Genomic DNA, 26500 nt, shown 5'->3' on the forward strand with positions numbered 1-26500 from the left:
ATATGTATTGCAGGATGAGGATAACTTTGCTGATTTTACCCTGCCTCTTGATTTTAATAGTTTCTCTTAAATCAGTAAAAAGAAAATGCAGCATAATTTGCTCTTATAATTTTGGTACTCTTTGCCAGGAAATCTGTCATCACTACTTCGTCCTAGTCCCAGAAGACTGTGATCATGACCGTGTCACCGGAGACTGCACACTTTCTTTGGAGGTGGTGAGTTCAAGTGTTTCTCTTCATTGACTGGGCTTTTGTCACTGGATCATGGTGATATATCCAGGTTTCATCATGTGTAAGCAGTCTTTTCCAAAACTTTGAATCATCTTCTTGAAACATTTCAAAATTCCTCCTCGAACACTCAACATGTTCTTGCTAGTGAAAAAGTTGTCAGCAACCTGGGAATCCATCTTACAGACACTTTACGCAAACGCAAATGGTCATGAATGATAGTTGCCACTGACTCTGTACTAATCTTGACAGGCTATTTGGCGAATAGTCACTCATCAGATTTCCAAAATGGCAGTCTCAGTTTGGCTGACAGGTGCCTCATGAATGGCAAAAAGGGGACAATCAGGTCTAACAGTTGTTTCTACAGATTCCTGGCCACGTTTGAATTCACGATGCCAGTGGTTTAAAAGGTCATGTGATGGGGCTTCATTGTCATACGTTTCTTTTGTTTCATCAAAAGTTTCATGTGTGTGTTTCTTTTCAAATACAAAAAAAAAAAACAACAAAAAAAAAACGGATTAATGTGCGGCACCCAACAGTTTCCATGTTACGCTTGACTCAGTTCAAATTCTTGTATATCGGAAACCACAATTACCTTAGAGTTGACATTTGTCAGATAAACCATAGAGATATAAATCATTGAACACGCTAAAAATTTAAGCTAGATCAGACAGCATTATTTATTGTACTCCACGCGCAGATAGATAGATAGATAGATAGATAGATAGATAGGTAGATAGATAGATAGATAGATAGATAGATAGATAGATAGATAGATAGATAGATAGATAGATAGATATAGGCAGGCTGTGATAAATAATAAATAGATCCTGAGATAGATAGTCATGAAATACGTAACACCAGCGATACGTCGTTGGCAATCAGTCCGACACTGACATTGTTGTTGTCAAATTGCCGTATAGCTTTGTTAAGTTGTAGGAAGTCACACCCTTCCAGGTTATACCTTCTCCCTGCTAATTATTGCTAATCGCATAGGGCACCCTTTCTAGAGAATTGCGGCCAGAGTTCTTTAGGCAGATTTGTAGGACAAAGTGCGTTTATCCTAATGCGCTGGCTTTTTAAACCTTGCGTCTATTTGGCGAATAGTCACTCATCGATTTTCCAAAATTGCAGTTTCAGTTTGGCTGACAGATGCCTCATCTACGGCAGAAAGGGGACAATTAGGTCTGACAGCCGTTTCTACCGGTTCCCGGCCATTTAAATTCACGATGTCAGTGTTATACAAGGTCATACGATGGGTCTTCATTGGCATGCTCTGGAGAGGAGGTAGATAAAATAAAAAGATTATATCTTAACTTTATTTTTCTTTCTTTTTTTTGTGTGTTTTTTATCGCACGCGAAATAAAGAAATGCGTCTCACGCTGTTAGAGTTATTGATTTTAATCTTTGCTTGTGACTTCGTTCTTAATTTGGTCCACCCGAGTAAAAACTGCGGAAATAATTACCAGAAATGGAATTGAGTTCGCGACTCATTTGTTTTGGATAAAAAGACAGAATTGGTGCCAAATCATTGCATCATCGGGTGTCTGCGTATGCGTGGCTAGCTCTGTTCGTTTCTCGACAGGGTAACCATGGAAACCGGCAGTAAAATATGTCTACCTAACTTCGATGAAGCGTACGGAGAGATGATATGACTCATGCAAGTGTGACAGGCGAAGATTACTGGGTGTTTCTAGGAGAATACAAGTGTTTTCTTTTAGTACTTCCCGTGATCGCGTAACTCAGAGAAAGAGTTATCATTTATGTGCCTCCTCACGAGGGCAGACAAATGGTCGTTATCGTATGTGGGGAAAATTTAGCTCCCGAAAGAGGAACTCTGGGTTAGGGTAATGGTTAGGGTCAAGATTAGAGTAAAAATGATAATTACGAAGGGGGGGGTAATAAGTAATGCCCCTGACCCACTTCCAGTTGCTTGATCTAGCTAAAATTTTACATATGCAATTATTTATATCTCTATGGGTTATGTAACGAATTACAGCTCTGAGCTAATTAATGTTTTCGATTGACAGGTGTTTAAACTGAGCCAGGTGTAAAATGGGGTCTTGTTAAGTGTCGCGCAGTGATCCGCTTTTTTTTTCTTTTTTTTTCTGTAATTGAAAGGACGGATGTCACGGGAGACCCTTGATGGCTTTCTAAAATGAATTTTAAAAAAAATGCGAGAAATTTATGGAAATAGCTCCCGACTTGGTCGCGCCCTTCTGTCATTGACGAGGCATCTGTCAATCAAGTTGGAGTTGACATTTTGGAAGATCGACGTGTGACTATTCGCCAAATAGCCCAAGAGATCAAAAGTTCCCATCCTCTGACCGATAATAAAACAGATACTATACTTTGAAATATTGATTCGACAATAAAAGATTAAATTTATTAAAATTAAGAACAAGGTCATCAAAGCTATAGAGTGTATGCGGTGGTGTTGATCATCATCTTTCTATCCTACTCCTAACTAGACGCATTCGAACCATTAATTAAAACATTGTTCTCTTTCCTGTTTCGCTCTTTATTCATCATTTTCACTTCGGCATAGCCCATTAGGTAAATGTGGTATTCTGGTGACTGCTGAAGTGAAGTGATTAACAAAGGAGAGAAAAGGGAACAGTGTTAGAAATAATGGACCAGAATGCGTCTAGTAAATAGTGGGATAGAGAGAGGATGGCCAACACCCCCTAACCGCGCTCTACACTTTTGATAGCCTTGTGCCTAATTTTTAAGTAAAATTGATTTTCTTTATTGTTAAGTCAATATTTCAAAGTATAGTATCTGTTCGATTATCGGTCAGAGGACGGGAACTCTTATAAACTGAAGTAATTATTTATTTTTCAGTATTTTTTTTTTTTTTCACATAGGTTTGCAGTAGAAGTTTTTCATTCATTGTTAATAGAATCTGGGAAGGTAGAAAACATTTAGATATTTCGACAGAAAATAACCCCCTTCTCAAAACACAAAAGTTATTTCCGCTTACTTTAAAGAAACGTCCAAAATGGCTGTTATATTAACCATGCCAGATTTACAGAAAATATTAGATTCAAAAGCATATTGAGCACTTCTGCATTTTAGTTTTTTGTTTGTTTTTTGTTTTTTGAAGAAGTCAATTCGAAACAAGTGGAGACAACTATGAAAATTGTTCTGTAAATGAACGTAATTTAACGTTGTTTTAGGTTATTTCGTTAATGTAAATTATTATGAAAACTATTTGTTTAAAATAATTTTTTTAATCATACATTCTTTCACTAGTGCATGTTTAAAATTATTTAGAAATCATTTTATCTGAAAACTGTTCGTTGTTTGATTTATTTCTTAATTTTAATTCGTTTCAAAATTTTAATCTCTTACATTTTTTCGCCAGTGGATATTTATTTGCTCCCCCACCGAGCAAATTAGGCACAAGGCCAATTTTTAATGTGATGAGTGAAGGGAGGGGGAAGGGAAAAAGGGGAACAGCTTCCGAGAGGTGGGAAATGGGAGCTGGTTAAAGGTCAGGCATGTGGGGTCTTTGCTTGCAGCATCTGTCGGAACAGATACTACACTTTGATCTTGTCGCCTGGGCCCCGGAGGGCGCGCACCAGTGACTGTTTTAAATTACTGAAAAATCTTATATTTGATTTTTTTTTTTTTTAACATCGCCGCCACAGTTTCAAGTAATAATAAATTTTACTCAATTCCGACTTTTATTTTATTAAAGTGTTCGTTAAAAGAAAAGAAATTGTTCGTTAAAAAAAAAATAAAACAAAAAAAAAAAAACGATTGTCTTCCCTAGTCCCAAGTCGAATTCTTTAAAAATGGAAACCGAGCAATCATTAAATATTTTATTTATTTTTTTTTAGATGCGTTTTTTTTTTATGATTTATTAATGTTTTTTTTTGGGGGGGGTATGACATAACTAGGTTGAATTCTGAACTTGCACCTTCTGAACTAGAATTAACAAACTTGTTGCTGTTAAAAAAAATTATATCGCTTTAAAATATTCGCGCGTGCGCGTGCGTTCCCATTCTCCTCGAATGTCGCATTGTCCTTTTCATATTCACAAGCCGGTCGGTCGCCAACGGCATAAAACACAAATGAAAACACGAGACAGCCTATTCGACAGTTGCAAGTCCTGCTCCGAGCCAACCAATGCCCCGCCTTCTCTCTTTGTCTATCTGACTCTCTGTTTGTCTGTCTGTGTGTTCGTCCGCTATAAACAGCACCATCTGGTTGTACATGAATCACCTCCGCAGGTGTCGTCGTATAGTCTAATGACTAATACACCTTTAGATGCCGCTCGACCTGGGATTGCCATCGAGGACAATCGACACTCACGGTGACCTATATTTTATTCATTACGGCTTTTATAAAATTATACCTCCTCCATATATATATATATATATATATATATATATATATATATATATATATATATATATATATATATAAACTTGTTTATTGTTATATAAACATGCTCACATCCCGCTGCTACAAATAGCCACTTGTTTCAATCAAACAACAGATATCATCAGGCAGCGACTTGACTATTCAAAGGTATTGAACTTTTGAATAGTCAAGTCGCTGCCTGATGATATCTGTTGTTTGATTGAAACAAGTGGCTATTTGTAGCAGCGGGATGTGAGCATGTTTATATAACAATAAACAAGTATTATCAGCTCTTTTTATTGAGCACTATCTAACAACCTCGTTGAATTCATTAGTCCATTACTTTTGAATATAAAAAAAACCCGAGTATATATATATATATATATATATATATATATATATATATATATATATATATATATATATATATATATATATATACTATTCAATTTTCACCCCAAACAAGGCACAGCGCCAATTTGAAGTAGGAGGCTACTATCGGGGACATAAGTTGCAGGGGCATTATGAAGGAAGATGATTAGCAAGATGTTTGTTCACATTACACTTGAACTTCTGCATGTCAGTACAGTTGGGGAAGCAGAATCCCGGAAGGGAGTTCCAAAGTCTAGCAGTTTTGGGGAAGAAACTATTGGAGTAGTAGGCCTTCTTACACCTAGGGATCTCTATTGTGAAGGGGTGGGATTTAGCTGCTTGTCAGGTTTGTCGGGGGTATTCACGTCGAGAGAGTACAAGTGCTTGTAGTTCGGCAAATCATTCACCATTAAAGTATTTGTAGAACAGGCAGAGGGATGCAACATTTCGTCGATGGGACAGAGGCTGAAGCCTAGATGACAGGACCTATCAGGGTGGCGACTCTCTTTTGAACCTTGCCTAGGCGTGAGAAACAAGTAGTAAATGCCCCAGCCCAAATATGAAAATAGTACTCCATACATGGGCGAATGGTGCCCTTATAGAGGTACAAGATACTTTCAGGCGTAAGTAGTTTTCTAGCACGGTAGAGAGAGCCCACTTTCCTCGCAGCAGCCTTGGCAATGTTCTCAATGTATCTATTCCAGTTCATGATCCCTGTAAACGTTAGGCTGAGGAGTTTAAAGAAAGTACTTTCGGGTAATGTGTTCTTGGCCATTTCTATTGGTGGTAGAGAAGGTTTCTTGTAGTTATTGAAGAAGACAAGCTTAGTCTTGGCAGCATTGAATGTGACCATCCATTTTTGTCCCAATTCCACTACGGATTGGAGGTCATCCTCTAGTGTTTCTGCCATTTCCTTGGATACGTGTTCATTTGTTTTCCCCCTCGTGCCTGTTATAGAGAGTGGTGTCATCAGCATATATACCCATTTCAGAAACAATCTTATCAGGGAGGTCATTTATGAATATCAGGAATAATAAAGGTCCAAGGATAGACCCCTGAGGTACTTCCGCATTTATATCACATTGTTTAGATGTACGTTCGTCGAGGACAACCTGGATTTTTCTCTTACTTAGGAAGGATTTAATTACATTATGTATTCTTCCAGTGATACCATATGATCTAATTTTCCTTAGAAGACCATCGTGCCACACCCTGTCAAAAGCCCTAGATATATCGAGGGCTACCGCTCTATCCTCCCCTGTTTTGTCTAGTGAATGGTATATATGTTCAGAGATTACAATTAGGATATCTGCTGTGGAACATGCTTGCCTAAATCCATATTGTTTGTCAGTCAAGAGTTTAGCAGCTGTAAGGTGATGGACTAGAGCTTGATTAATTAAGGACTCAAATATTTTGGCGAAAAGCGGGCGAAGACTAATGGGGCGATAATTTAGTGGGTCAGTTCTTTCGTCAGAATTCTTGAAAATTGGTACCACAGAAGCGATTTTTCAGCAGTCAGGAAAGCAAGATTCGTTTAGGCATTTATTAAAAAGTTTGGAGAGAACTGGAGCATTTTTTAATAGTACAGCCGGAATGAGATCCGGTCCACATACTTTTGAGGTGTCTGGGCTTTTTATGATACCATGTATCCGAGAAGAGGTGATTTTCAAATCATCTAGTATTTCGTCTGTCCGCAAAATCAAAAACGCAGATTCCATGAACAAAGCTTCTTTCTTAGAACTGCACGCCTGTGGAACTCTATTCCGTCTGCCTGCTTCCCTCCGGACTACAACTTGGATGTCTTCAAGTCCTATGTTAACAGATTCCTAATGAACCGCCCCCTTAAGTAAACATTTCAGCAAATCTCCTCACTAACGTAATGTACTTGCAATAACCCTTATCCCTGAGTGGCTTCCGGGCCTTGATAAGTGGTGATCACTGTGTAAAAAAAAAAAAAAAAAATGCTATGACTATTGACATAAAGAAAAAGAAAAACCATATATATATATATATATATATATATATATATATATATATATTATACATAGTCATAACCACTTATCAAGGCCCAGAGACCACTCGAGGATAAGGGTTAAGAGTGCACAGTAGTCAATTGGACAATATAGTAATTGTTAGTAATGGAAATTCGGTAAATTTGTTAACTTAAGTGAAACGGCTCATCAAGAACGTGTTTACGTTGGACTTGAAGACAATCATATTGTAGTCAGGTGGAAAGCAGAAAAACGGAAGACAATTCCACAGGAATGCAGTTCTAAGAAAGAAACGTTGTTCATGGAATCTATGTTTAGGTTTAGGCACAGATAAAGAGTGGGTGAAATTAGTGAGAGTGTTTTCAGCTAGACGAGTGTTTCTTGTGAAAGTTTGGCGATGGGGGACCATAGATTGAAGCTCAGTCGAGCACTTGCCATGAAAATAACGATAAAGCAGAGACAAACTCGCAACATCTCTTCTGTGAGATAGAGGTTGCAGGGAAGAAAAAAGTACAAAGGCTACGAAGTCTATTTTGAACTCTATCAAGGCAAGACAAGTCCTTTCTAGCAGTTCTTGCTCACATGTGGCAACAGTACCCCATCCTTGGACGTACCTGGCTCTTATATAGATAGGGAATTGCATCAGCAGTGAGATATCTACTGGATCGATAGAAGGATCCCACCATTTTTTCATCGGCCTTGGCAACAGATTTGATGTACGTGTTCCATTTAAGATCAGGAGTAAAGGTCAAGCCCAGAAGCTTGTCAAAACATGAGGCCTCCCCAAAACGAGCGCCATACATTTCAATTGATGCCAGATGGGGATCAGAACGTTGATGACGTAAAGATAGAAGCTTGGTTTTTGGTGCATTAAAAGTAACCAGCCACTCCTTTCCACATTGTACCACGTGCTCATGATCAGAGGAGAGGGAACCGCACGACTTATTTAAATACTTATAAATAAACAATTTAAAACAACACTAGACAGAAGTTGAGAAGATATCACAAGTTATAAAATTTGATGAGAATATGTTGATCACAATAATATTGATAATAGCAATATGGAATAAATATTGATGAAAATAAAGGATTTATTCACAAACACACACACACACACACACACACACACACATATATATATATATATATATATATATATATATATATATATATATATATATATATATATATATATATATATAAACCAATGGATTTTAAGCCAAAAAGAGAATTATACGAACCCAATAGAATTCAGTATATTACAAACAACTCTCTCTCTCTCTCTCTCTCTCTCTCTATATATATATATATATATATATATATATATATATATATATATATATATATATATAAATTGTTATATACGTCTAAACAAATTAAAGGGCGACTTTCTAAGTAAATAAAAAATGAGCTTCGAGGCGGAGCCAATATTAACCGTATGTATCGCTTTAAAAAACAACAATAACAAATATATATGTGTGTGTGTGTGTGTGTGTGTGTGTGTGTGTGTGTGTGTGTGTGTGTGTGTGTGTGTGTGTGTGTGTGTGTGTGTGTGTGTGTGTAGTTGTTTGTATGTATGTGTGCCGTTTTAGTTATGGTCATTCCCTTCCCAAAACCTACACATTAATGTCAACTTGATCTTGTCAAGGACAAACACTTGCTGAATCAGTGGCGTGTATTGCAATGTAAAAAAAGTTATAAATCTACACATATGAAGACAGAGAGGGGGGGAGAGGGAGAAGGTATATACCTTCTCTCTCTCTCTCTTTCCCTCTCAATAATCTCAGATTATATATATATATATATATATATATATATATATATATATATATATAAACAATCTGAGGTTATTGTTTTCCAGATGATAAGTAACCAATTAAACTTGACGAGGTTAATACAAGAGTGCTCAATATAGAAGTAGAGCATTTTATTTGCATTTACAGAAGCAGTAATATGTTGCTACACAGTCATCAGCATGTTTCGGTTTGCTAGTTATTAGTAAAGTTATTGCGACCTTTGCTTTCGCCTGAAGAGGTCTCTAGTTACTAATAACTAGCTGACCGAAACATGCTCATGACTGTGTAGCCAAATTTTACTGCTCATGTAAAAACAAATAAAGTGTGTGGCTCTATTAAAGGACAACTCCCCTTATTGGTTCTAGAGTCGGTAATGGACGTTTGAAGCCCGCAATAGTCGAAAACAGATGGCCAAGAGTACAACCGCCCTCTGGTAGGCCAACCACCTACCAGGAATGTATGCTGGTTCTTAGTACAACAATATATATATATATATATATATATATATATATATATATATCCACATATGAAATGAGAGGAGGAAGGGATATATATATTGACACGATAATAAATTTCGTTGTGAATTTATTTATACATACAATAGCGTGTGTGTGATTTTGTATGTTACGCTTACGTTTTTTTTTTTTTCTTTCGTTTGATTGTTATGACTTTTCATTTCTTGTAATAAATAATTTTACCAAGAATTCTTTATCAGTTTTGGTTTAAGTTTCGATTATAGCCGTAGGAACTCAAGTTTTATATATATATATATATATATATATATATATATATATATATATATATATATATATATTCTTCATAAATTTTGGTTTTGGTTTTCGGTTTCGATTCAAGCTGATGCACCCAAGTCATATGAATATATTTTTTTATTTTTGAAATCACAATTTTACCTCCAATATAACATTTTGATTGCAGAAATTTTCATCCGGACTAAAATTTGCAACAACGCATATAAATTTATTGTTTCTAGACTATTAGGCACTATCTTATGTAATTTTAGAATGTCATTTAAGACCTACTAAGTCATTTGAATAAAACCTACATTCCATCCTAGGAGCAATTTAATCTCCATCGCAATAATGTTCAAGGGAATTAGTTCCTATTTTTCTCTCTAAATAACAAGTCCTCTTACTGCTCCCAACTATAACCAGGAGGTATTCTGCACTTTGGACAGATATGACTGGATCGTAAACTCATTAACATAACAAAATCTTTCCCTTTTCCATTACAAAATAATAAAGTCTCCCACGACTATTTCCGCTCCTTCTGATTGGTTGAGCTCTGGCCATTTATACATTCCGGAATAACGTTATTAGCACGCTAAACGAACGCTAATGTACCATTCAAACATGGCGTCGGAATAGACATGTTGGTGGAGAACTTTGATTAATTTCGGGAAAAATCATCATCGTTTAAAAAAGAAAACAAGATTATTGTTCAAAATGGCGGAAGGCACTAGGATCGCAGCAAAAGGCTAGTACCGCAGTGAGATATGATTAGCTTATTGTCTAGGTTGGTGATGATGTTTTTGTATCATTATTTGCTTAATTTCTATTATTTGTGATGTTATTTATTTATTTTTTATTGATAGAAATATTGTTCTAGTCACATTTATTATCGTATTGTGATAGTGTATTTTATTATTTTTTAATATAAAGCTGAATGTATGTGTGTGTGTGTGTGTGTGTGTGTGTGTGTGTGTGTGTGTGTGTGGTCACGAATATGCTCCTATATGGTTGACTATTATAGAAAACTGATTACATATAATGATAGAAGATGTATCGAGACACAGGAATTGGTATGTTTGATCTGGCAGAACGGTGGTTCATTAAAATTGTGGGGGTCTGCGTTCGCGCCTTGTTCACAAAGTATGGAATTAAAAAAATTAAAAATTAAAAAAAATCTTTACAAGTGTTCTTGATATAGATGTACATAATAATACTTTGATAAGCATGTTTTAACTTAAATAGGAGTGGTATAATAAAAGGCACAAACTTTAATAAAGACTTTTCATATCTATCTGCGTAAGTATACGTTGATAATTATGTTTCAGTGTGAAGAAATATGGTATAATAAAATTATGGCGTGTTCGTTCGCACCTGATCTTCATAGAATGGAAATATGTCACAAAAGTTTAACAAGGTTTTTTAATATAGATCCACAGAATATTGTGATAAGTGTTTCAGCGTGAACAGATATGGTATAATAAATTATGGGGTTTATCTATTTTATTTTTACTTTCATCATATTTTGCTTTGGTTTTGATACCCCCAAATTCAACCCAAATTTACAACCCTTCCTTTTCATAACCTATCATCCTTTCATAAATCAGAGACCATTTTCTGTAGGCTGTTTTTGAACCCAGTCAACGACGGGTACTTTTGTTAGTATATATATAATTTCGCAATGACAAAGATTACAATATATTCTCAAACCAAAGACACACATAGAAAATCTTTGTTTTTGGCTTATAAACGTAAAACGTACGTATTTCAATTTCAATTTTAAATAACGCTTACTATGATATCAATGTTTAAACGATATGATATCAATGTTTAAACGATATGATATTAATGCCTCAGGTATCGATCTTTATTATTCCTGATAAAAGTGTGTCTGTTTGCTGAAAACACTACGTTCTATAATCGACATGAGGGAAGAACGAATGTACGCTTACCTAAGGCAATTACAGAAACCCTAGAAAACGACCTTAAGCTCGTGGTGGAATGCTACTAAGACTAAACTTCTTTTCTTTAGAAATTATAAAAATATCTTCTCAAACACCGATTTGTATGACAACGCCTTACCTGAGGAACCACCTTTCAAAACTCCTAGACCTAACGTTCACAAGCAACATGAATTTTTTTTTTTATTACATTTTCACCCCAAACAAGGCAAATTGCCACTTTGGTGTAGGGGCTACTATCAGGGGCAACAACTACTGGGGTACTATGTAGGGATTTGGGCAGCAAGGTGTCGGTTCACGTTACACTTGAACTTCTGCACGTCAGTACTGTTGGGGAAGCAGGGACCTGGAATGGAATTCCAGAGTCTAGCGGTTCTGGGGAAGAAACTATTGGAGTAAAAAGATCTTTTACATCTAGGGATCTCTACAGTGTGGGGGTGGGATTTAGCAGCCTGTCGGGTTTGTCGAGGGTGCTCACGTCGTGGGGGCACAAGTGATTGCAGTTCGTCAGAGCATTCACCACTAAAATACTTGTAGAAAAGACAGAGGGATGCAACATTTCGTCGATGGGACAGAGGCTGAAGCTTAGATGCCAGTTCAGGGCCTATCAGGTTTGCGACTCTCTTTTGAACCTTGTCAAGGAGCGAGAGACTAGTAGCAGATGCACCAGCCCAGATGTGGCAGCAATACTCCATACATGGGCGAATGGTGGCCTTATAGAGGTACAGGATACTTTCGGGTGTTAGTAGTTTTCTATCACGAATTGGTACAAGTACATTTGAACATTGCTAAGGCTAGAAAATTTCTTACACTAGAGCGCATCCTATATCTTTACAAAGACACAATTCACCCATTTACAAGTATTTAATGGAAAGCGAGCTGAATCACAGCACTTGTGTCATCCTTGACTTACATACTCTCGACTAACCCGACAAGCAGCAAAATCTCACCCCTTTACTCTTGCGGAAAGCCTTCTACTCTAATAGTTTCTTCTCTCGGACGACTATACTTTGGAATTTCCTACATGTTTCCGGTTTCCTTGACATGCTGAAGATTAAATGTAATGTGAACAGACATCTCGCTGCTCAACTCCTCATAGTCTCTGTAAGACATGCTCCCAAATGATAGCCCTTGCGCTCTAAGTGGCAATATATCCTGTTCACAGTTTTAAAATGAGCAGAAATAATTGTATGAATACGTTTTAAAAAATTTTTCAATTGTGTTTTGAGCTCTAGTATATGTACACTATTGAACTATTAACTCAAATTTCTGTGGATTTAAAGGAATTTAAATAATATGAGTATTTATTTTCAATGGAAGGTATCAGGAATCATAGGGTTCCGTTCTTGTTGCTAACGCTAGATATTTAGGTGAGATAGATATCCGAATGTTCCATTAAAGTTTTTATTAATTTTTTTAACGTTGAGTTCGTAAAGACACGAATAACATTAATATTCGTTTTTCCAATCAACCAATTATGTTTAAGCATATCTTTTTGTAGTCTCTTAAATAAGAATTAATTTAGTCTGGTGGAGTACCCAGCAACATCACTTGGAGAAAGTACACCATTCTTCGTATAAGCCAATGTGGTTAGCCATGTCGATGGGATCTTATTTAGGCTTCAAATATTTTACTTGTTATTTTGTATATTTGGTCAAAATTTACTTGCAAGAAAGAAAAGTGTTGTAAGACTATGGAATGATTAAGACGAACACTAAAACAAAAATTGCTCTAATTGCTTACCTTCTTTTTCCGTTTCGTTGGAATTCGCTTTCCTTCCAACTCCCCAAAGCAAAGAAGTTTTCACGGGGATGTGCTGACTCAAAATATTTTCCAACCAATCAAAAATCGTGTCAAGCCTTACACAATGTCACGCTGCCAAACACTCACATACGTATATTTACATACAGTGCCGCCAAAAAGAAAGTCTGCTCTTATTATTTTTTCAAAAGACACAAATTTTATCTAAATTGAATGTAACTGTTTAAACAAGCTATACCTCATTTGATTCGTCTTTTATTCCTCTATAATTTTACCTGTTCATATTTCACTTTTAATTGAAATATCCTAGTGTTCACGTCACTTTTTAAACAAATATCTTTAAATCGATAAGGCAAAAAGAAACTCCGCACAATAAAAATTTGGTATTTAATGTAAATTTAGAACATTAATTAAACACAAATACAACAGGAACACAATGAACTAGTTAATATTTAGTAGTATAGCCTTTCTGCAATTTGACAGCCTGCAAATTTTGGCGCATCCTCTTGTTCTTCCAAATTTAACGTTTATCACTTCGTAGGTGTTGCATGATGTAATGCCATATGTTTTCGATAGGATTGGGGTCTTGAGACTGTGCAGGCCAATCCAAACACGGAACATCATGCTCTCACATTGCCAGCTGCGTGAAGATGGAATTATCATCCAAATCCAGGTCAAAGTAGGGTAGAAAATGCTCAGTCAACATATTAATGTACTTGGTCAAATTAATTCGACCTTGCAAGCAACTTATAGGCCCTGGACTACCCACCCATCTATACAATCCACAGTTCCAGTAAAATTATGACCCACTCTAATTGTTTTATATTTATATCCAGCTCTAAATTGTTTTAACATTTTTTTTCCAATAGGTTTAAATGCGGTCTTTTCACTTTTTTATTCTTCTTTTTTTAGAGAACGCAACATTATATATATATATATATATATATATATATATATATATATTGAAGAGCTCCCTTCCCCCCCCCTTTTCCCCTTTCTTTAGCGGCGATGGGTTTAGGGTCGTCTGAGGAAGTCTCATGGACTGAAACAGACGGTTGTTTGTAGCGACCATATGTAACTGTTAACCCTAAAATAAAAAAAAATATTTTGCTCTTGTTATTGAGCACTATTTAATAATCTCGTCGTATTCATTAGTCCCGACTTTTGAACATCTCAAACCTGGATATATATATATATATATATATATATATATATATATATATATATATATATATATATAAAATTAAATAAAAATGGATTATTTAATTTTCACCAGACTATCCCTTCACGTGTAATCACCTTTTTCTTCACCATATTCCCTCTGCTTCACTTTTTGTTATCAAGTAAGATCTTTGACTTACTTGTTGTGTCATCAAATACTTTTGCATGCAAAATCCGATCCCGCATTTTGCTAATTCCTACCCTCTGATGAGAACGAAAGTATTTCTTCGAAACTCCGCGGATTAAGGACTATCCACTTATCTAGTGTTTCCTTTTCAGATTAAATATGTTTTACTCTTTTTCAAAGTGTTTTTAAAATGTTTTATCAACTGTTTGCTAGTATATATATATATATATATATATATATATATATATATATATATATATATATATATATATATATATAGTCATCCACATACAGTACTGTCTCATTGTATCACAATTCATCAGTGCAGTTATACTAGCACCTCTCTCTAGCCGAACCTAGAACCATCGCGTCGATAGTACCCGAAAATTACCCAAACAAATATCCTGTTCAAACAAATATTCGTCCAGAACTTTTATAGTGCCTAATCCGCTTGTCTTTGTTTACAAACAAACAGCATTTACAGCGAATTAAGTAGCGGGTGAGATCATGTACGACAGAGCTCTACCCAAAAAGGGGGCTTAAAATATATGTAGTCATCAACATACAGTACTGTTTTGTTGTATCACAATTCATCAGTGCGGCTAGACTATATATATATATATATATATATATATATATATATATATATATATAAAGAGTGTGTGAGAGAGAGAGAGAGGGGGAGAGAGACAGAGAGAGAGAAAGAGAGCGAGAGAGAGATACTAGCAATAATACTCGGCCTTGCTCGAGGGTAGCTTTATTGCTTTTTATGCTTATTTTCATTTGTACCTTTGGTAATTTTAATATTTTCATGTTTTGTAATCCTAAAATTATTTCAGTAAATTCACACCTTACTGATAAACGTAGCCCCCACACAGTAGATGCAACGTGCCAGCAACAATCCAATTTCTTAGAATTTGTCCCTTAGCAGCTATTGTTCCAACTCTACTTTGGCGAGGTTTTGGGGACATGATTTCTTGAAATTGTATGCGAAACAAACCACAAGATCAACATCTGTTCGTTGTAAGAATTTATGTAGTTGTCGTTGTATAGTTCTACAACTGTGTTGAAAAATTCCTTATCTTATGTTGCCGGGCATACTACTTGTGTTTGGCTGTTGGGGAGCATATGTTTTGTTAAACCGACATATAAGAAACCTCTGAATCACATTTTCAATAAATATGTGTGTGGACTATTTTGCAATTTCTTCAGGATCAGTTGCTTGTCAGTGATAAGGTTTAATTTAAGTACCGTAATATTCCAGTTTTATATTGAAAAAATATTAGATATTTTAAAAATATGAACGCGTAAATTTTCCTATTTTATATATAAACTTCTTCCCAGTAAACCATCAAAATAAATATTAAAAAATTTACGTGCGAGGTTTTAACCGAAAGACCACGTCCTGAAAAAAAAAAAAAAAAAAAAAACATAAATTTTCGAAGCTGATAAAATTCTTTGCAGTTAATGAATAAAAAATTAAGAGATTTACGTGCTGAGTTTGAACCTACAGACCACGCCAAAAAAGTAAAAACAAACAAAAAACACTAACAACTTACCCACCGTAGAAATTTTACTGCCCGTTGATCTATCGTTGTTTCTAAGCGACGACATGGAAAAAATGGCTTTACCGGATATATATAAATTAAAATAACGGTTTCGATTATTAATTATCGGAATTTATCGGGGGTATTCTGAGACAAAATTTGACTATGATCACTCCCAGACTTATTCACTAAAATTCTGTAAATTTTAAAGAAAATCTGTTCAGTCGTTTCGGAGTCTATGAGGAACGAACTCACACACAGACAAAGTTGCATTTATATATTTGTAGAGATAGAGATGCTCATTCAAAACGTGCGTATGAATTTAATTTTTTTCTCCATTATCGTCTTTTCAATAAAAAGTAAAAGTAAATGCCCCAGCTGAGGATCGAACTCACGACCTTCAGATAACTCAGTTACATGATTATGAGACTGACGTGCTGCCAACTGCGCCAGCGAGGTACATGCGATAAAATCCATAAAACAACGCATTGATTCATATTCTTCGGTAATACCGTTTAAACTTGATTATTCGTTCGCAAATGATGTATACTCATGCAAAACCACACACATATGCCACTCCCCATATGCCGCTCCCCATATGCCGCTCCCCATGTGGGGGTACCAAATTGATTAAAGGGAAAATTATTCCCAACTCACATTTAGGTAAAAATGCACTTTCGTAAATAATTGAATAAAACGTATCGCAAAAACAAAAACAAATAACATCTAAGTAAATCGCGATATATTCAAACAGTCGTGCGAGATGGACGAGCCGGTTAAGAGCTTAGGCTTCTAACTGTGGGGTCCTGATTTCGAATCGCGTTAGTTTCAGCCACTCTGAGTAGTCGTAAACGCCGAAACACGTGTCATTGGATAATTATATTTTTAAAAAAAAACTTATTATATATATATATATATATATATATATATATATATATATATATATATATATATATATATATATATATATATATATATATATATAAAGTAAAGGTTGTCTGGTTCCAACGAGAGACGAAAATGTACATTTAAAAGAATATAACCGGCAACAATTATAGGTTTTTGAGACATTTATCATTTCTTAATATTTTTTAAATATTTTCATAACGCGTTTCGAGCCTTGTTTTAGCTCTCTTTTGATAGTTTTTAGTTAAAAGTTTTTTGTTTATAGTTTTTTTGTTAATAGTTTACAGAATTTCCCTTTGGAAAACATTTTTGTTTTGCTGGTACGAATCTGTTTTTGAAGGGAATGCTAGTATGAGATTTTCTGCCTCCAGTGGCTCAGGTTAGATTTTCAAGTTGTCAATGTTAAGTTAATTTATTGGGTGTGAGGTCTATTTGGTGAATATTTGTATGAGTGTTTCGTTTGTGATGTGTGCGTGTGTGTGTCAATGCATGTGTGTCAGTGCGTGCGTATGTGTAAGGTCTGAGATAGAGAGAAGGCTTAGTTAGGTATAAGGTCGGTCTCCAATATAAACATACACACACATACATATACATACATACATGCACATATATAAGTAAAATAGAAAATAAATGATAAATATATAAAAAATAGAAGTATACACGTACATATACACACACGCGCACGCACACACCCACGCAAACACATGTACATACATACATATACATGCAGCTACAAACCTACATACATATCTTATCTGGGCTGACGTTATCCGCCTGAAAGTCAGGGTCCCGAACCTTGTATTAACCACTAAGGAGGCTGTCCTATCAGCAGGTACAAAGTACTGGGGCTGCTGTATTGCCATTTGGTGAATGGATTCTGGACTATGTAGTAGTTTCTGGTGGGGCCTCTCGATGCAATATTAGTGGGTAACTGTTACGGCTTTACCTTATCATGTTCTACAAAAAGAATTTCTTCGTTTCTTTTTTCTCTCTTAGTTTCCCTCTCTGTCCTGCTCTAAGCAAGTCTGACAACCTAGTCCGCAAATTCCAAAACTCCATTATGACAAGTTTTAAAAAAAAATACACGATTAAACCCGGATCTCCAATTTCCAACGTAGATCCCCCACTACCATGTCTCCTTCACCAACATCAGGGGTCTACGTTCTAACCTTCCAGGGGTTGAAACCCAATTACAGGAGACTAAACCAGATCTATTATTTCTAAGCGAAACTGGCATTGGACAGATTATTTCCCTAGATGAGTTCGTAATTAAAGGATACTCTAACTTAACTTCCAAATCTGACTCCCAAGATCGCTATGGGCATGGAATATGTGCCTATATGGCTTTCTATGTGGTAGGGACATCTCCAGAGAAACTCCTAACTTATCCTGTATGTGCTTCTAGGTTGCACTTGCTCAAACTACTGCATTTATATTTACTCTCTATCGACCCACAACAGCGGAGTTACTATCTTTAAAATCATGTCTGAGAAAACTGACCTATCTGCATATCCTTCAGCTAATATTCATGTCTGTGGAGACTTCAATGTTCACAATGTGGAATGGTTGACCCAATCACACAAGAACGATGATGAGGGGAGGTTCTGTCATGATTTCTCCATTGCTTATAACCTCACTCAGATTGTTCCCGAACCCATCCGTGTGCCCGACAATGAAAGCCAGTATGCGAATCTCCTAAACCTTTTTCTCACAACTTGCCCTGAACTTTGTTCAGTTTCTGTTCTGTCTCCTCTTGGATCTTCAAACCACTCTGTTGTATCAATTAAGATAAAAATGACATGTAATAAGCCCTCAGACGTACCTCTCCATCGTACAGTATATCGATACTCTATGACTGACTGGGATAGCTTCCATACATTTATAGCGGATCTACCTCTGCGTTCCATGTTTAAAAAGGATGTGTCCTCTATAGTATCAGACCTCACGGACTGGTTAATTGTAGGTATAGACCGTTCATACCTTCGAAAAGTTCTAGCAAAAACCTTACAGCCAGCCATAGTTCTCTCCAGAATGTACTGCTGCCATTGCGCACAGAAATCACTTTTTCCATTGTTTCCAACGTAACAGATGTATGGTAACTAAAGCCGCTTTCAGGACGCAAGCATTGTAAGAAAGTAATAAATAACGCAACAGAGTTGTATGCTCACTCCGTCAAATCCAAAGTAGCTGAGCAGCGGCTTGGTTCCCACCAGTTTTGGCAAATAGCAAACAGAATCCTGAACAGGAACGTGTGCTCTATCCCAACTAAACCTTGATTCCAGTAAAGCAACCGGCCCTGACGGTATTCCAATTATAGTACTCAAAAACGTCAACCAGAACTAGCGCCCACACAAAACTGTTTAAACGTTGTCTTAGGGAGAATTGCTTCCCATCACCCTGGAAAATCTCATCAGTATGCCCTGTATTTTAGAATTTAGGTGATCACTCATCCTTCTCTCAGTACAGGCCAATAAGTCTCCTGTGAGTAAGTTGCTGGAATCTGTGTCAAATACAGAAGTAATCAACCATCTCAACAAAAATAAACTTCTTAGTGACATGCAATATGGTTTTCGTTCTGCTAGATATACAGCAGATGTGCTTACAGTTATATCTCATAGGATTAGCGAATCTCTCGACGGAGGCAACATTTCCAGGGCAATTGTTCTTGACAGATCTAAGGCCTTTGATAGGGTATGGCATAAGAGCCTACTTCACAAGATCTCCAGCTATGATATAGCTGGAAATGTCTTCTCAATTATTAAATCATTTCTCTCTGATAGGTTCATAAGAGTAGTAGTTGATGGGCAAAAATCAGAAGCTCACAGTATTAATGCTGGAGTCCCTCAGGGGTCCATCTTGGGGCCAACTCTTTTCTTGATCTACATTAATGATCTTCCAAATCACATCCTTACATCATTCGTAGACATTTATGCTGATGACACTACCATCTATGGTAGCACATCTAAGACTGTACACGACCAAGTTCTCTCTGATTCTCTCTCCTCTGATCTTGAGCACGTGGTACAATCGGGAAAGGGGTGGCTGGTTACTTTTAATGCATCTAAAACCAAGCTTCTATCTTTACATCATCAACGCTCTGATCCCCCTCTGGCATCAATTGAAATGAATGGCGCTCGTCTTGAGGACGCCTCATGTTTTGACAAGCTTTTGGGCTTGACCATTACTCCTGATCTTAAATGGAACACGTACATCAAACCTGTTGCCAAGGCCGCTGGAAAAATGGTGGGATCCTTCTATCGATCCAGTAGATATCTCACTGCTGATGCAAATCTCTATCCATATAAGAGCCAGGTACGACCATGGATGGAGTACTGTTGCCGCATTTGGACAAGAGCTGCTAGAAAGGACTTGTCCTGCTTTGATAGAGTTCAAAATAGACTTCGTAGCCTCGTAGGAGATGTCCTTTTCTCTTCCCTGCAACCTCTATCTCACAGAAGAGATGTTGCGATCTTGTCTCTACTTTATCGTTATTTTCATGGCAAGTGCTCGGCTGAGCTTCAATCTATGGTCCCTCCTCGCCACACTTTCACAGGGAACACTCGTCTTGCTGAAAACACTATCAATAATCCCCCCATCCTTTATCTGTGCCTAAACCTAAACGTAGATTCCATGAACAAAGCTTTTCTTCCATTTTCTCTGTTTCCAGCTGACTACAATATGGTTTTCTTCAAGTCCAACATAAACAAGTTCTTGATGAACCGTTCCACTTAAGTTAAGAAATTTACCGAAATTCTATTACTAACGGTTACTATATTGTCCAATTGACTACTGTACACTCTTAACCCTTATCCTCGAGTGGTCTCTGGGCCTTGATAAGTGGTTATGCCTATGTAAAAAATATATATACATACACACATATACATATATGTGCATATATATATACATATATAGATACACACATATAAGTAAAATGGAAAATGAATATTAAATATATAAAATAGGAATACACACGCACATACACACATTTCTTTACACATGCGGCGTGTGTACACGCCCGTGCGCGCCTGTATGTTCAAGAGGGAAAGAAAGAGGTAGAGACAGAAGGCTTAGTTAGGTACAAGGTCGGTCCCCAATATAAACATATATATATATATATATATATATATATATATATATATATATATATATATATGTGTGTGTGTGTACACATACACATACGCATACATACATATGTACACCTGCACATATACAAGTAAAATGGAGAATAAATGATAAATATATAAAAATAGGAGTATACACATACATATACACATACACACATACATATACGCATGCACCTATATGCACATTTATACATATATATATGCACACACACACACACACACACACACACGCGCGCGCACACACGGTCACACATATATACATATACATTGATTAAAATTGCCTTAGTCTAGAGAGTTTCTTTCATTGAATGTGGAATAATGCATTTTGCTTAGTGGGGAATCAGTATTGGATGTGGATGTGCGCGCCTGTATGTGCGTGCGTGTGACTCATCGTGCTTGTCCTGATTCTGTGCGTGGGTGTTCACACTTGCATCAGCATGTGTGCGCGTAAGTGTAGTTTGTGTTTTGCTTATTTATTTGTGTTGTAATCAGGATTTGTTTAATGAGGGATTGAATTTTGTTATGAAGTTTTTTTACATGGGTGTATGTACAGTGAAACATGCAGGTGTCTATTATTATGTTGGGTCGATGCAAGGCTATTCTATTACTGGGTTCATTGCAGCATAATCACGCTTTAAACAAGAAAAAATACTTAAATTTATTTCAAATAAACCGCGCCAGAGACTTCTTAATTCAGCGCGTATCGCAAATTCAAGCACAATTAAACAACGCGCAGGTTTTTATAATGTAGCGCCATTAATAAGTAAACTTTTATTAAAAGAGCATAATTTAATTGTAGACACAGATTAATCTCCTCACACCATAGAAACACCTCCTGTAGTAATTATACATATAATCGCAATCGATAAATGACACAGCAAAAACACACTCATTTCATTTGTTACACACCTATATTTGTAATTTTAACAGGCATATTATTTCCAGAAAGAATATTAACTGCGTTCATATCTTTTAAAAAAATATTAATGACTATATGACGTTATTAAAAATCTCCTCCTTTTTTGAATTTCCAACGTCTTTTTCCGTTTCTGAAATAGAACATCGTCACACTTTGCACATGAAACATTTGCAAATATTTGTACTGGTGTTCATGTTTCCTTAATATCATCCAGAGGAAGTCTCGAAACAAAGACGAAATGTTGATGAACACGTAACTCGGTTTGTTCCTTTTTATTTCTCTATTTTGTCGGAATACTATTTCCATTATTCTCATCATATTTTTTTTTTCACCCCAAACAAGGCACATTGCCACTTTGGTGTAGGGGGCTACTATCAGGGGCCACAACTACTGGGGTACTATGTAGGGATTATGGCAGCAAGATGTCGGTTCACGTTACACTTAAACTTCTGCACGTCAGTACAGTTGAGGAATGGAATTAAAGTCTAGCGGTTCTGGGGAAGAAACTACTGGAGTAGAAAGATCTTTTACATCTAGGGATCTCTAGAGTGTGTGGGGTGGGATTTAGTAGCCTGTCGGGTTTGTCGAGGGTGTTCAGGTCGTGAGGGCACAAGTGCTTGCAGTTCGTCAGAGCATTCACCATTGATATATATATATATATATATATATATATATATATATATGTGTATGTATATATATATATATATATATATATATATATATATATATATATATATCGTATAACCCCCGGATATGGTGGCCCTAGAATACTTTTTTTTTTTCAGGTTACGATGTGGAATACGATGTTTTTCTGGTCCCTGGTTACGGTGTTATTTATAAAGTTATTTGATTATATACATGTATATTATATACTGTAATGTATTTTGTTGCTAATTTTTAATGCTGTATCTCGGGGTTCTACTATATATATATATATATATATATATATATATATATATATATATATATATATATATATATATATATATATATATATATATCCGTTTCATTTTCTTCCTTCGCTAAAACAATAACTTTTTATACACCAATCCATATTATTATTAGTTCTTGGCTATACACAAAAACATTACGTTGGTCAATATGGTCTCTATCATAGCCATGGATCACGCCATTAAGTATTCTCGTGTCAGGTTGTCCTGACTAATCCTCGTATAGAATTATTTTAGATACTCAAAGAGAGCGTCTTGTAAGTATTCAAATGCTCTCTTCGTAATTTGTGTGTGAGTGCGTTCACCAGCAGCGTAGGTGCGTGTCTGTATAATTAGATATTTAATTTCTCTTCTTGTTTGTGTGTGAGTGATTTTGTGTGTGGTAGAGAGTGCGTCCCTGTTTGTGTGTGTGTGTGTGTGTGTGTGTGTGTGTGTGTGTGTGTGTGTGTGTGTGTGTGTGTGTGTGTGTGAGAGAGAGAGAGAGAGAGAGAGAGAGAGAGGTGGGGAGGGGGAGCCGGCGAATGCGTTTGTGTGTGCATGATTATACGTTTGGTGTCTCACGAATACACTGCCGCAGATATTATTAGGACGTGGTGCTACCTAAGAAATATGCATACTCATTCATTGATAGACTTTTACACTTTACTTTACTGTTTCCTTGTTAAACCAGTTACGTCCCGCACGAAACCAGTTTTGTTATAAACAATATAATCGAGATGAATGATTCCACAAAACAACATACACACAAAAAAAATATAAAAACAAATAATCAAACAAACAAACAACAAACATCGTTAAAAAAAAAAGAAGGTAGGTCCGTTATATGTGGCGTGGGTGGCCTAACCTCTTCTCACGAAACTCAAATTAGGTGAACACTTCTAAGTTTGACTCTTTTGCCGGCCGCCATCTTGGATTTCGTCGAGCCTAGATGTGCATTCAAGCGAGAAGCATCCAATGCTTTACTGGATTTGTTGATTTTATTTTTAAACGACAACTCGTATCTCTGTAAAAGACGCCAATCGATCGATCGGTACTTGGACTTATGGCAATGAGCATAGTGTCGTATCTGTTCTGATACTGACTGTACTGACCTCGATCAGTGAAAAAGAAATCCTTCTAGACTAGGTGCAATTTTTATTTTTGCTCTAATACAAAATGCTCCTTTTTAAGAGCTGGATTTTCTCCCCGTATCTAAACCTTGTGCCTATCTCTACCCTCCCGGGGTGGCATGTAAAGAATACAAGCGATTGTCCTTGGTCTCTGGGATAGGAGCAAAGCATAGTACCTGTTTTGATACTATACTTTATCTTTTCTGTCCTCGATCAGTGTGTGTGTGTGTGTGTGTGTGAGAGAAAGAGAGAGAGAAAGAGAAAGAGAGAGAGAGAGAGAGAGAGAGACCATTCTAGACTGAGTCAGTTTTTATTTTTCTCCCAATCCAGTTCCATTTTGTGAGAAGCTCTATTTTTCTCACATTAAAAATCGACGTTGTGTCTAACTTTGCCCTCGTGGGTAGGCAAGCAAATATTGATTCGATCGTTTCGTTGGATGGTCAATTGATCTTTCATATGGCATTTTTATCGTTAAATGGTCAGCAGTTCTCACTTAAGTCTGAAGACCGACTTTTCATCGGTCTACGGTACCCAATTCTTGACATATAAATAATCAGTTAAATGGCGTCATTCCTAGAAAAAAAAAAATTTTTAAGTCATGTTTTAGTTCAAACAATGCAACAAACAACTGTCAGTTATGCCAAGTTTCAGTTATGGCACGTAAAAACATTTAAATGAAAACTATTCAGGAAAATATATTCGCCATCTTTATAAACAAATCGGAAGAATGGCTAGCTAAGGGAAATCGATAACTCCAGTTCACAGGTCTCTAGTTTAAGAGCACGGACTATTTTTAAAATCATGTCTTACTGGTATATAGGTATTTATGAAAGCTGATAGCAACGCAGAAAAAAGAAATGGCGAAAGAAAGTATGAAGAAAAACAATCGAAAACAAAATTTGGTAACAACTCTTCAGAAAATTTGTGTAATTTTCAAAGAAATTTCACACAACAAATCAGTAAATATGGGATTTACTGTTAAATATAAATTTAAGAAATATCTGGGATGGTATAATATCTTTGGTAATTTCGTGCTCGAAACATCCTCTGCCCCCCCCCCAAAAAAAAAATGAAAAAGATGAAGCCGTCAAACAGGTGAAGGAGTTAGGATAGGTACTCCTTCAAAATGAGTTGACGCTGGTCGTCTCTATTTCAATGTTTCACGTGTATGATGTTTTTTAATCTCATTTCGTTTCACTAAATACATCCGGTATTTTAAGAAAACAATTTATTGTCCTCTTATGTTTAAGCTATATAATACTAGCTGGGAAACCCGACGTGGCCCGGGATTGAATGATGATCAACGAATATTTCACACTCCTATATTTTTATTGTCATCGAAATCCGTGAAATCGCCCCGGGGGAAGCTTCACATGCCTCCATGCAGTAACTTAGTCCAAAATCTATATATCTATAAAAGTGTGTGTGTGTGTGTGTGTACATTTCCCTACACAATAACTCTCTCAATTTTAAGTCTACAGACTCGAAATTTGATATACAGGGTATTGAGATTTGAGAAATTCTTTGTAATCCGTTTTCGGCCAGAAATTTGGCGATTAAAGGGTCAAAGTTCAACGGTTTGACCTTTTGAGAACTCTACCAAACTCCTCCGACAATTTGGGGTCTAAACACTTTAAATTTTAGATATAGGTTCCTTGGACATGGATCTAACTTAATAACTTGATTTGAGCCCAAAACAACAGATGTTAAGGGGTCATAATAGGGGTCAAAGTTTTTAAAAAATTGACGGCTTCGGTCTTTACCAAATTACTCAGACAATTTCTGGTCTAAACATTTGAAATTTTACATAAAGGGTATTCAGAGATAGGACAAGCTTTTTAATCGGTTCGGGTCAAAAATTTGAGTTACCAATATATAAATGCATGTATGTATGTATGTTTGCATGTCTGCCTAAAACTTTCAACAGAGGCGACGGATTTTTACAAGATCAATATCGTTTTGAAGTTCGACCTTTCAGATGACAAATATCGAAAACTTGGTTAAAAACATTAATATCTTCACCTTTAACTGGGCATTTTTTACAGGGGAGTCGCTTTTTTCGCCGATATTTTCGAAAGTCATCCTCTCCTTTCGATTTAAACCTACGTCACTTCCGGTTTGGCGGTGGTCGTAACAGCAAAGACATCAGGTTTTCCCCCGTTATTTTCCTCCTTTGCGGTACGGGGTTGAGCCTGCCTTCCTACTACCACATTTTTTTTTTTGCTCAACATACACCTCCAAACACCCAGGCTACGCCGGGCTGAAATGCTAGTATATGTTATTCTGCATTGCACTTTAGAGAACTTACTGTTCCTTTTATAAAATCATTTTATATAAAATTCTTTCCATTTAACGAAAAAAAACATTAATAA

Source organism: Euprymna scolopes, chromosome 32 (genome assembly GCF_053919585.1).
Source record: "Euprymna scolopes isolate OS-2025 chromosome 32, ASM5391958v1, whole genome shotgun sequence".
Taxonomy (NCBI): Eukaryota; Metazoa; Mollusca; class Cephalopoda; order Sepiida; family Sepiolidae; genus Euprymna; species Euprymna scolopes.